Genomic DNA, 9,036 nt, shown 5'->3' with positions numbered 1-9,036 from the left:
GGAGAGCCGCCTGCCGGGGACGGCCGCGGCGGGGTGGAGGTGAGAGGGTTTCATCTCGGCGCTGCCGGGGGGGGAGGCAGGGAGGGAGGGAGGGAGGGAGGGAAGTGCTTGACGGCCCTTGCCGTAACTGCAGACCGTGGGGGCTGGGAGCTGAACTGGGAAGCCGCAGCTTTCGGGACTTGTCACCTTGGCCGTGACGCCGTACTCGAGGTCACCTCGCCGGGAAGCGAGGGAGGGCAGAGCTGAATCGTTGGACTCGGAGATGCGGTTGTGTTTAACTGGAGCAAAATGACAATCAATGCCCCTGGTTGTGCTTTCTTACAGCACACAGTGGGTTTTCCTTAGGAGAACCCTCGCTGTTGAAAGCTGCGGGAACGGAGCCGATGGTTTTGAATTCAGGTGGCCTCTTAAGTGGCAAATAAGTATGTTCCATGGGAAGATAATGTTCTAGCTTTTGGCTTTGTAGGTGAGGTAAAAATTTCAGCTGTTGAGCTGCAGCAGGCACAGTTCTCTGTAGCTTCAGTAATGCCAGTGTCAGTAACCCTTGCTGCTTGTCGGTGTGGGTTTTGAGGGGAGATGGTATTTTACTTGGTATGAAGGACTCGACACTGTTTTACTGTCTGCAGTCACAATTTGATGCTGTGTTGACCATTCGCAGTGTGTTCAGAAGCGTTCTTAGCCTCACCTTCCTTCAGAGAAGTCCTCTCTGATGTCTCTGGTGTACCTACTGTTCTACAGTTTCCCAAACCTCAACCCAAATCAAAAGGCAGTACCTAGGAATCGCTCCCTTTTGGGTGGAGTTTCTAAACAGTTTTGTGTGGGTGCCTCCAGCAAAGAAGATAAAAATAGCCATTTCAGTTTCTAGGTGCTTTGCCTGAAGTTTCTGCAAAGCTTTAAGCTCGCTCACATCAATCAGTGAGGCTTTAGAATTATCTCTTGTTTTATTTTGTTTTGTGGTTTTGTTTGGATTTTTTTAAACACAACTTTTCCTGTGTCCCTTGAAACAACTCTCCTGGTAGAGGTGGAGGGAGAAGGACTGGGAAGAGTCATGGCTCAGGGGTGACGTAGCCAGGCACGCTGCTGGATGCAAACTCTAACGGACTGGGGCCCGTGGACTGCAATTAGACAGCCCAAACTGCTACAGCCCCCAAAGGTGTTCCTGGTGCTTCTGAGTGTGGCTGTGCTCGAGGCAGGAGTGTTCGGCCTTCCTGTGAACCGCCAGTTGAGCCCTGTGTTTGAGGGTGCTGTAACACTGGGTAGTATGATGACTTGGGGAACTTTTCTGCCCAGTTAGAATCCCACAACTTTGCAAAGGCAGTAACTTTTGTAATTACGTCTTTTTCTACGAGGTGCTTGGTGGACGAGGAGAAGCTGAGCCTGGAAAGCTGTGGCTGAGCAACCCCGAGGCGATACTTACGGACTGGTCCCACGTGTGGGATTGGAGAGACGGGAGCAGGTCAGTTAACAAACACCTCCATCTCGGGGGGACATGAAACAAGCTTTTTTGGCAATGAAGGGGGAGGGGAATGGCTAGCTTCATCTAGCTAGAGACAGGCTGATTCCAAGTGTGAAAGTCTCCTCGAAAACAAAGAACCCTGAAGTAGTGGAGAACTTGCTGTGCTTCAGAAGGTTTGGTTAAAATTTAGGCACTCACGAATAAGAACCTCTAAATACCTGTAGCCTGTGCACGTAAATACAACGTAGGCAGAGAAGTTTCTTGGAAAAGCTTTACACCTCTGCCGTGCTTTACCAGTTCAGCAGTGTCAGCAACTGGGGATTTTAAAAGCTCTGATTCTCAGATCAGAGTTCACGGTACAGGTTTCTAGGTGTGCGCTGTGTGTTTTATTCTGGCAGAAGAACAGGCCTGTATGCTGTGACCCCTGGGGTACCTTGTGGGTGTAGCTATCAGTACACCTTCAAGGTGAAGAGTGTGTGTATGTCCAGAGAACCCAGTTATTTCCAGGCCCACCCAGTTTCCTGGAGGATGGTGAGGACTGTGCAAGGACTGAGCTGTGAACGGAAGGAGTTTGCCATCAGCTGAAGTAAAGGTCTGCGGGGTTGTTTTGTGATTAGGAAAGATAATTGGCTGCTGGTCTTCCAGTTCCTCGAGCCCCTTGCTTCTGTCAGGAAAAAGGGCAGCTGTCTGGTACAAGACCAGTTGTGCTGGTGGGTTGCTGGGGAGGTGTTCAAACCAGGGCTCGCTTGCCAAGGGCAACGTCAGGTGGTGAAGAGGGAGACCCCCGGGTCCGAGTTGCCGGGGCCAGGAGCAGCAGTCGGTCTCTGCCCAGACTTCTGGAATGCCGTGGGGACAGGTTTGCTCGTGCCAGGCTGGGGTCTGTTAGATACAGCCTACGCTCAGCCACGGGGAGTGGAATTTCGGGGTGGGATTACTGTGCAGCACAGGGGGGCACAAATTCCTGTGTTTTCATCTCCCCCTTTAGCGTAAGACTTAAGTTTTTATACGGTGCTGACTCAGCAGCCTATTTCAGCAGCTTAGAATTAGGAAAGGTTGTTTCACAATTAAAGCCACTGAATTTTGTGCTGCTAGTCAGAAGCTGGAGATGTGAAGTAATTCGAATTCAGATGTTTCATGTGGCTGTAAATGGTTCTTGGGTTGTCACCTGGGGGGTCAGTCTGTGGGCGCGGGGGTGGAGGCGGCACAGCAGGAGGTGTGTTCCTGCGGGGCGGGTGGTGAAAGGGTGAGCGTGCGAGGGGAGACCTCTGGGCATAGTCACAAGGGAGACTTGTGCAGGACTTGCAAAGTGGGGGTTTTATGGTGGTCCTACGCTAGCGTGGTACAAACTGCCTACAACGGCGGGCACTGGTGCTGCGCTGCAGAAGGGAACGTCCTAACCCCTGGCCCGTGTTGCCCCCGAGACTTCCTCATGTCACATCCCACTTCTTCGTTGCCCCTTCTCCATGGGCTCAGGGTTACAGTCTTCCCGTGTCTCAAGTGTGTTTCTGACCGTCAGAACAAATTTCTAACGGGTTTAATATTTAGGAAAATGAATGTAATACTTATTGTAGTTTACTCATGCATTAATTACCGAGTTGGAAAAAAAGCCGTGTTCTTTGAGGTGTGAGCCATGTTCAGTGTCCTTGTTGTGATCCATTTTATACTCACGTTGTGTAATGCTGACCTTGGGGATGAAGGTATGTCTGCGTGTTTTATTGACTTACATCTTGAAAGTGAGGTGTTGATATGTACATTAGGTGTTAGGCAAGACAAAAACATAATAAAAAAGCACAGTAATGGTATCTTTCCTCTCACCCAGTTATTATGGTAGAGCAAGTTTTTTTTTGTTGGGGCTTTTGTTGTTGGTGGTGGTGGGTTGGGTTTTTTTTGTATTTAGAATGGTCTGTCTGTTCCTGTTTAGACACAGAGGCATGTGAGGTGTTAAAGCTGTTGTGACCTGATGCATCTACAGCTCCAAATTAAGTGGATGAGTGGGTTAATTGATACAATATTGAAACAGAGGAGCCTATTTTATTGTAGTTCTGATTTTGCATACATACAAGATATGATGTAATAATATTTATGCAATGCATGAGTAACTATTCATTATTAAAAACTGTAGAGCCTGAGGTGGTCTGGCAGGTATCAGGCTTTCTGTGTGTGAGGTTAACTCCTTCAGGCTCATTTTCTTTTAAGAAAATGTTTAGGCTCTGCCATATCACGAATGCGGCATCACAAAGTAAAGAGTGAAGTAGTTTAGTTGTCCAGCTGTTAGAAACACAGTAGGAAATCCCTGGCTTCTCAAGCCATAAACTGTGATATGAGTTTGCATAATACAGGCGTTTCTAATTTGTCTTGGTTAGAGAAGACCCTTCACTATAGTCTGCAAAGGAAGTGTGATTTGGCCATTTTCTATCTGTTTCCATGTGAAACTTTTTAATGGCTTTTTTTGCTTTCTATACCTTTAGTGATGATTGCTAATAAGCTTCAAGAACTTCTTATTACATCTGTGGTTTGGTTTTTTTTTTAAAAAAAGGAGATAAATGTAATTCTGTCTCTTTTCAGGGGTGTTGGACCCACACGGTTGTTGTCAGAAGTCCTGTAGGTGACTTCAGAGGCACCTATCCAATTATTTGCTTGAGAGTTGAAATACAGAAGGAAATCAAGTGTAATCGCCTCTGTCTACACTGACATTTTCCTTGAGGAGAAAGAAATAGCAGAAACAACTTCTAACCTGCTGTACAAGAGAGCGGAGTGTCCTTCCTGTTTGGCTCGCAGGCAGCGCGATGCTTGTCTTCCCTGGAGTTGGTAGGGATCAGAACGCCCCTTTCTCACGGGGTCTGACGTGCGTGTCTTGCCTGCAGGAAGGCGCTCAGCTGCCGGGCTGCCTGCCTGCCAGCCACCCACCCTGCCTGTACAGGCTGCTGCTCCTGTGGCGTGGGGAGCTCTGCACCAGCCTCCGTCTGTGTCAGGCTGGGTGTCCAGGCTGGGCAGCTCCTGGGGAGTCAGGGTCAGCCCAGGCTCCTCGTTCCACCTGCGCAGTGAAGGGGCGGATGGGCAGGTGGAAGCGGCTGATGCGGATGTTCAGAAGCCGAACGTCCAGCAGCGCTGCAGCTCGTGGCTAGTGCCAGCTGTGGGCGCTGGCTCTGAAGCTGCCTACCGAGTCTTTCTGCCTCTTCTTCTGGAGGGGTTGTGCTCAGCGAGGTGTATGAACAAGGCCTGCCAGTGTTCTTCTCTCTGAGGGCTTTTGTGTGCTCCTGTGCTCAGCCATCGGTTTGTAAAGGTTTGCTGGTACAATCTAGGAAGTTAAAGTGGTTTGTGCTGTGGTGGTTGGGGGAAGTGAAACCCTGACTTTTAATTGAAAATGGTGAAAGGATCAGCTCCTCGAATGGACTGTGCTGGCACTAAGGTTTGACAACTTCTGTAGGTCTTCTGAAGGAGAAATCTCATTGCATTTGGCAAGACTATGGGCGTCCTCTCTTGATGTCCTGCATCGTTACGTAGTAAGAGCTTGAAAGGCAAGGCATCAAACTTTTGTTTGAACCCAAAAATCCGCCTACGATTTTCTGTTGCTCTGTAAAATACAGAGAGTAAAATTTTGACTACAGCAGCAAAGTGAAGTGAAGCACCACTAGAATTCATGTTTGAATGCATCTTAGCTGATTGAGCCGTTTTATTCCATTTTAGCCCTTCGGTGCTTGGAGCAGACTGGCTTGTCTGTTGACACAGTGTCTTGGACAAAAGTGTAATTTCAGAAATGCTGTAACGCTGCCGTGGTGGTAATACAATGAAAGCAGAGTTAAATTCATGCTTTGAGGTGTAAGGTTGTACGTATTATTTGATGCGGTAGTCTTTGTATCTCTAAAGGAGTCTCACAATGTTGCTGCTTATATATAGAAACAATAGCTTGTAATTCACTAGGCAATGCTGAAGTATGAAACAAAATTTCATTACTTTCTAAGGCAGTATTTCCTTTCAACACACAAAAAAACCTTTGAGAAATTGCAAGGCCTGTTTATTAGAGTAAAATCATAATGAAAATGGGGTTTTCTGTTTACATACGGCGTTTTGTTTAGTTGGTGATTCTTGAATTGTTCTTGTTGCTAACTTGTGGTGTATGGAGGTATCAAAGTTTTGATTTATTTCCTACCAGCTCTTGGCCATTTCAAGCTCTTGAGTCTTTCCTCAAGATTTCCGTGACTGCTTCAAAATGAGTATGTGACTGTTCAGTTGGGCGTTTCTGTCAGGTGCTTATTCAATTGCAGGAAGACAGAACCAAGTTGTAAATCCAGCCGTAAAGAAATCAGGGGGAGACTAGATGTCATGTTAGGGGAGACATTAACAAACGAGCCGACGTTGCTAAATTACTGCTTTGCTTAACAAGCCTGAGTGCAAAGCAGCTGAGGACACTGAGAGTAAACAGCATACAAGATACCTGTTGGTGTGTGGTGAGTGTTGTAAAACAGATAGGTGAAGTGTTTTTAAAAATCAGAATTCTGATTTGAGGCTGCTACGTGACAAATTTTACAGAAATAGGTACACGTTTTAAAATTGCATTTGAAGGGTGTTAGCCTGAGAAATGTGTGTTCAGTTGACAGGAGGGCCTTTGCAGAAGGCAGATTAGGAATTTACCTAAGAGAAAGCAACGTGTAATTTGAGGAATATTATAACTGCTGTCCTTAACTGCCACCTTATGTATTTGTCTCTTTTTGAAGGGTTTTGTATTTTACATTATGAAATCACTGATCCAAGAATGAATCTTACTTCAAGGCAGCACAAACACTCAGCCAAAGAGGAGGATGTTCTGAAGTCACTCTTGCGTGCTTTTGATGGCGAGTTTTTCTGAGGCTAGGTGTGATTCAGAGTAGGGGTTTGCAGTCAGCAAAATCTGAATGCATTTCAGGTAGGGGTCTAAGTTTGGTGGCTTCTCCTTGTTTTTCTGAGAGGGGAAAAAAGCAGAGGCAAGTGCTCCAGCTCTAATCCGGCTTCCTTCTAGCAGCAGTAGCTCTGGTCTGGCTCAGTGAGGGGGCCTGCTTCTCTTCTTTCCTCTGTTCTTCCCTTCCCTCCCCTGGGCTGTGTATCTGATGCCATCCAAGTGTCTGTCTCTCCTCCACTGCTGCTCACTTGAGAAGGAACGAGCTCATGGCAGGAACTCGCTGCTTTCTACACTCAGCTCGGGATTAACTTTTCGTTTCCCACAGTGCTCCTGCCCCGTAGCCTCCTTGGTTCACTGTCCCAGTGCTCACGGCCCAGCATCGTTCCAGTTGCCGTCACTTCCCGTGTTCTGTTTTTCAGAAGTGGGCACTTCTTGTCCACAGCCTTCCAGTCCCTTCTGCGGTTTCATAGGGAGGGGCTGAGGCTGCAAAGCGGATACAGGCATTGTGGTGCGGCTTATGCCTCTGCCTTCCTTTCTCACACCCTCTCCCAAACTACCCCAGCGTCCAGCTCCGGACAGGGGGTTATTCTGCGGGCTGCAGCGTGGCCTCGCAGATTGTCGGCATCGTACAGTGTAGCTCCGCTTCCAGCACACCATTTCTGCGCCTCGCACGGGCAGGCTTCTCGTGCTTCTGAAGAGCTCTTTGGAAAATAGCCTCCTGTCCTTTTGTTTCTCTTTTTTCTCCAGAGGTTTATAGCTTCTGTGAGCTGTGAATAGGGCTGGAGTAGGACTGAGGAATTGGAGACCGTGTAGTTATTCTGAGATTGTTTTCAGTGTTGGAATTTTGTCAGTGATGAGATGGGAGGTCATTAGCCTCTACCTTCCCTGGTTCTTAAAAGGATGTGTTGTCTGGTGTGTCGTGGGGGTGTTTTTTGGAGAACCTTCTCCTTTTTTGAGGCGTTTGTTCCATACTTTGTATAGATTGCCTGCTGAGTTGTTTGAGCAATGAGAGGCTGCCTGAATAGACTGCGAGATTCAGCTCTGCTGGCATGAAACTCGTTCAGTAGCAAATTTAGTACCCATCTGTGGTACCGTATATACAGCTTGCTTTAGTTCTGTTTCTTGAATAAACCTTAAAATACTGTGAGAAAATCGATGTTCTAGAATGCAGATATTGCTTTCATAACCGTTCTTCGGTTTGCTACTGTGGGTCACCTCTTGATCAAGTCACTGAATATAGTTGTGCTTTTGTAATTGAACCAAAAAACCACATGTATAACTGACACTGCATGCTTAGAACTCCATCAGCTGCAGACTTCAAAGCGTTTCACAAAGTAGCTGCATCTATACTGGGTCTAACATATAACTGATGTTTATGATCAGTGCCCCTGGAAGCAGGCTAACAGCTTATCTCTCTCAGCTACAACTTCCAGTTCTGTCACATACTTCTTAAGGGTGCTCTTTGGCTGCTTGTTGAAACATCTTCTTTTTCAGGGTGTAAAGTGAACCTCCTCAAAATAACATGCTGGCCTGAAACAGTTGTCTGTCTTATGTTGTCTCTCTCTGTACAGCCTGTTTGTGTGTCCGGGTGAACACAGTTGCATCCAAATGGTGTGGAAAGGTTGCCAAGTAGCTGTCTTGAAGTTGATGACCCTGCAGCTGTAAAAGTTACTGGCAGGTTTTGGCGCTGTTAGTGAAAACTGATTTAGATTTGAAAAGCAGAAGAAAAGAAAGAGATTAACTCCAGAGCCCATGTCAGCTTGGGTTTGTTCCTCAGTGACAGGTTCTTTTCCTGAAACTTGCAGAGAAAGTAGGAGCAGACCCTGCTTATTTCCATCCCAGTTGTGCCTCTGTGCTGTTTGCTGCCTAAACCAGTGTGTGCTACAGCAAGGCTGTATGTCCTGTTTCAGGTGCAATATCAGTACGCGGTACCCAGTGGGAATGTTGAAAGGGCTGTGGGATGTTGCAGCTAATCCATAATGCTTGGCATTGCTCCTCAGGGGAGGTTTGCAATACGAGTTTTCTGAGTTGTGTATGATGAGATGTACAATGAGTCTTTCCTTTTGTGTTTGAAACTGCCGAGGTGGGTTTCTGTGTAGCACAGTTCTGGTTAAGCAGTGGGAACTGGAAACTGATTCGGGCCTCACTTCTGCGGGTCCTGCCTTCAGATCAGTAATGAACACGTTTTTATTGCTGCCACCCCTATTATATTTGTCATCCAGTGGAGGAGGTTGTTTTCTGGAGTTCTCGATACAGCAGCTTTTGTATTTCCTTTTAAAAAGCTGTATATTTAACCTAGCTAAAATGTTACAAAAGACTTTCATCACAGGTGAATCTTCCTTCATGTTCTTGTGTGGTTTTATCCATCGACCGTTAAGCAAACAGTTTTGTGGCATTCACATTTGTAAGCAGTGAAACCTGGTGTGCTGTCTGTAGGAAACTGAGAGAGATTACAGGCAGTTTCTTACATTGAGGTAAAATGAAGCTGGTTTTATAAATACTTGGTATCAAATATTTGGATTTTTGAGCTGTTTGAATTAGCTTTGTAGTACTGAGGCTTAATCATCTTTACTGTTAGGTGTAAACAGCAGCAGGAAAACTAACCCAGTTCTGCTGCGAGTATTATCTGTTCCTCTGTTTCCTACCACAGAAGTGGGTTTTTTACCCTCAGATTAATGTTCAGGTTGGAAGGGACCTCTAGAGA

Source organism: Leptosomus discolor, unplaced genomic scaffold, assembly GCF_034619465.1.
Source record: "Leptosomus discolor isolate bLepDis1 unplaced genomic scaffold, bLepDis1.hap2 HAP2_SCAFFOLD_169, whole genome shotgun sequence".
Taxonomy (NCBI): domain Eukaryota; kingdom Metazoa; phylum Chordata; class Aves; order Leptosomiformes; family Leptosomidae; genus Leptosomus; species Leptosomus discolor.
The sequence above is the reverse complement of the archived record's forward strand: the minus strand, read 5'-3'. Positions refer to the sequence as shown.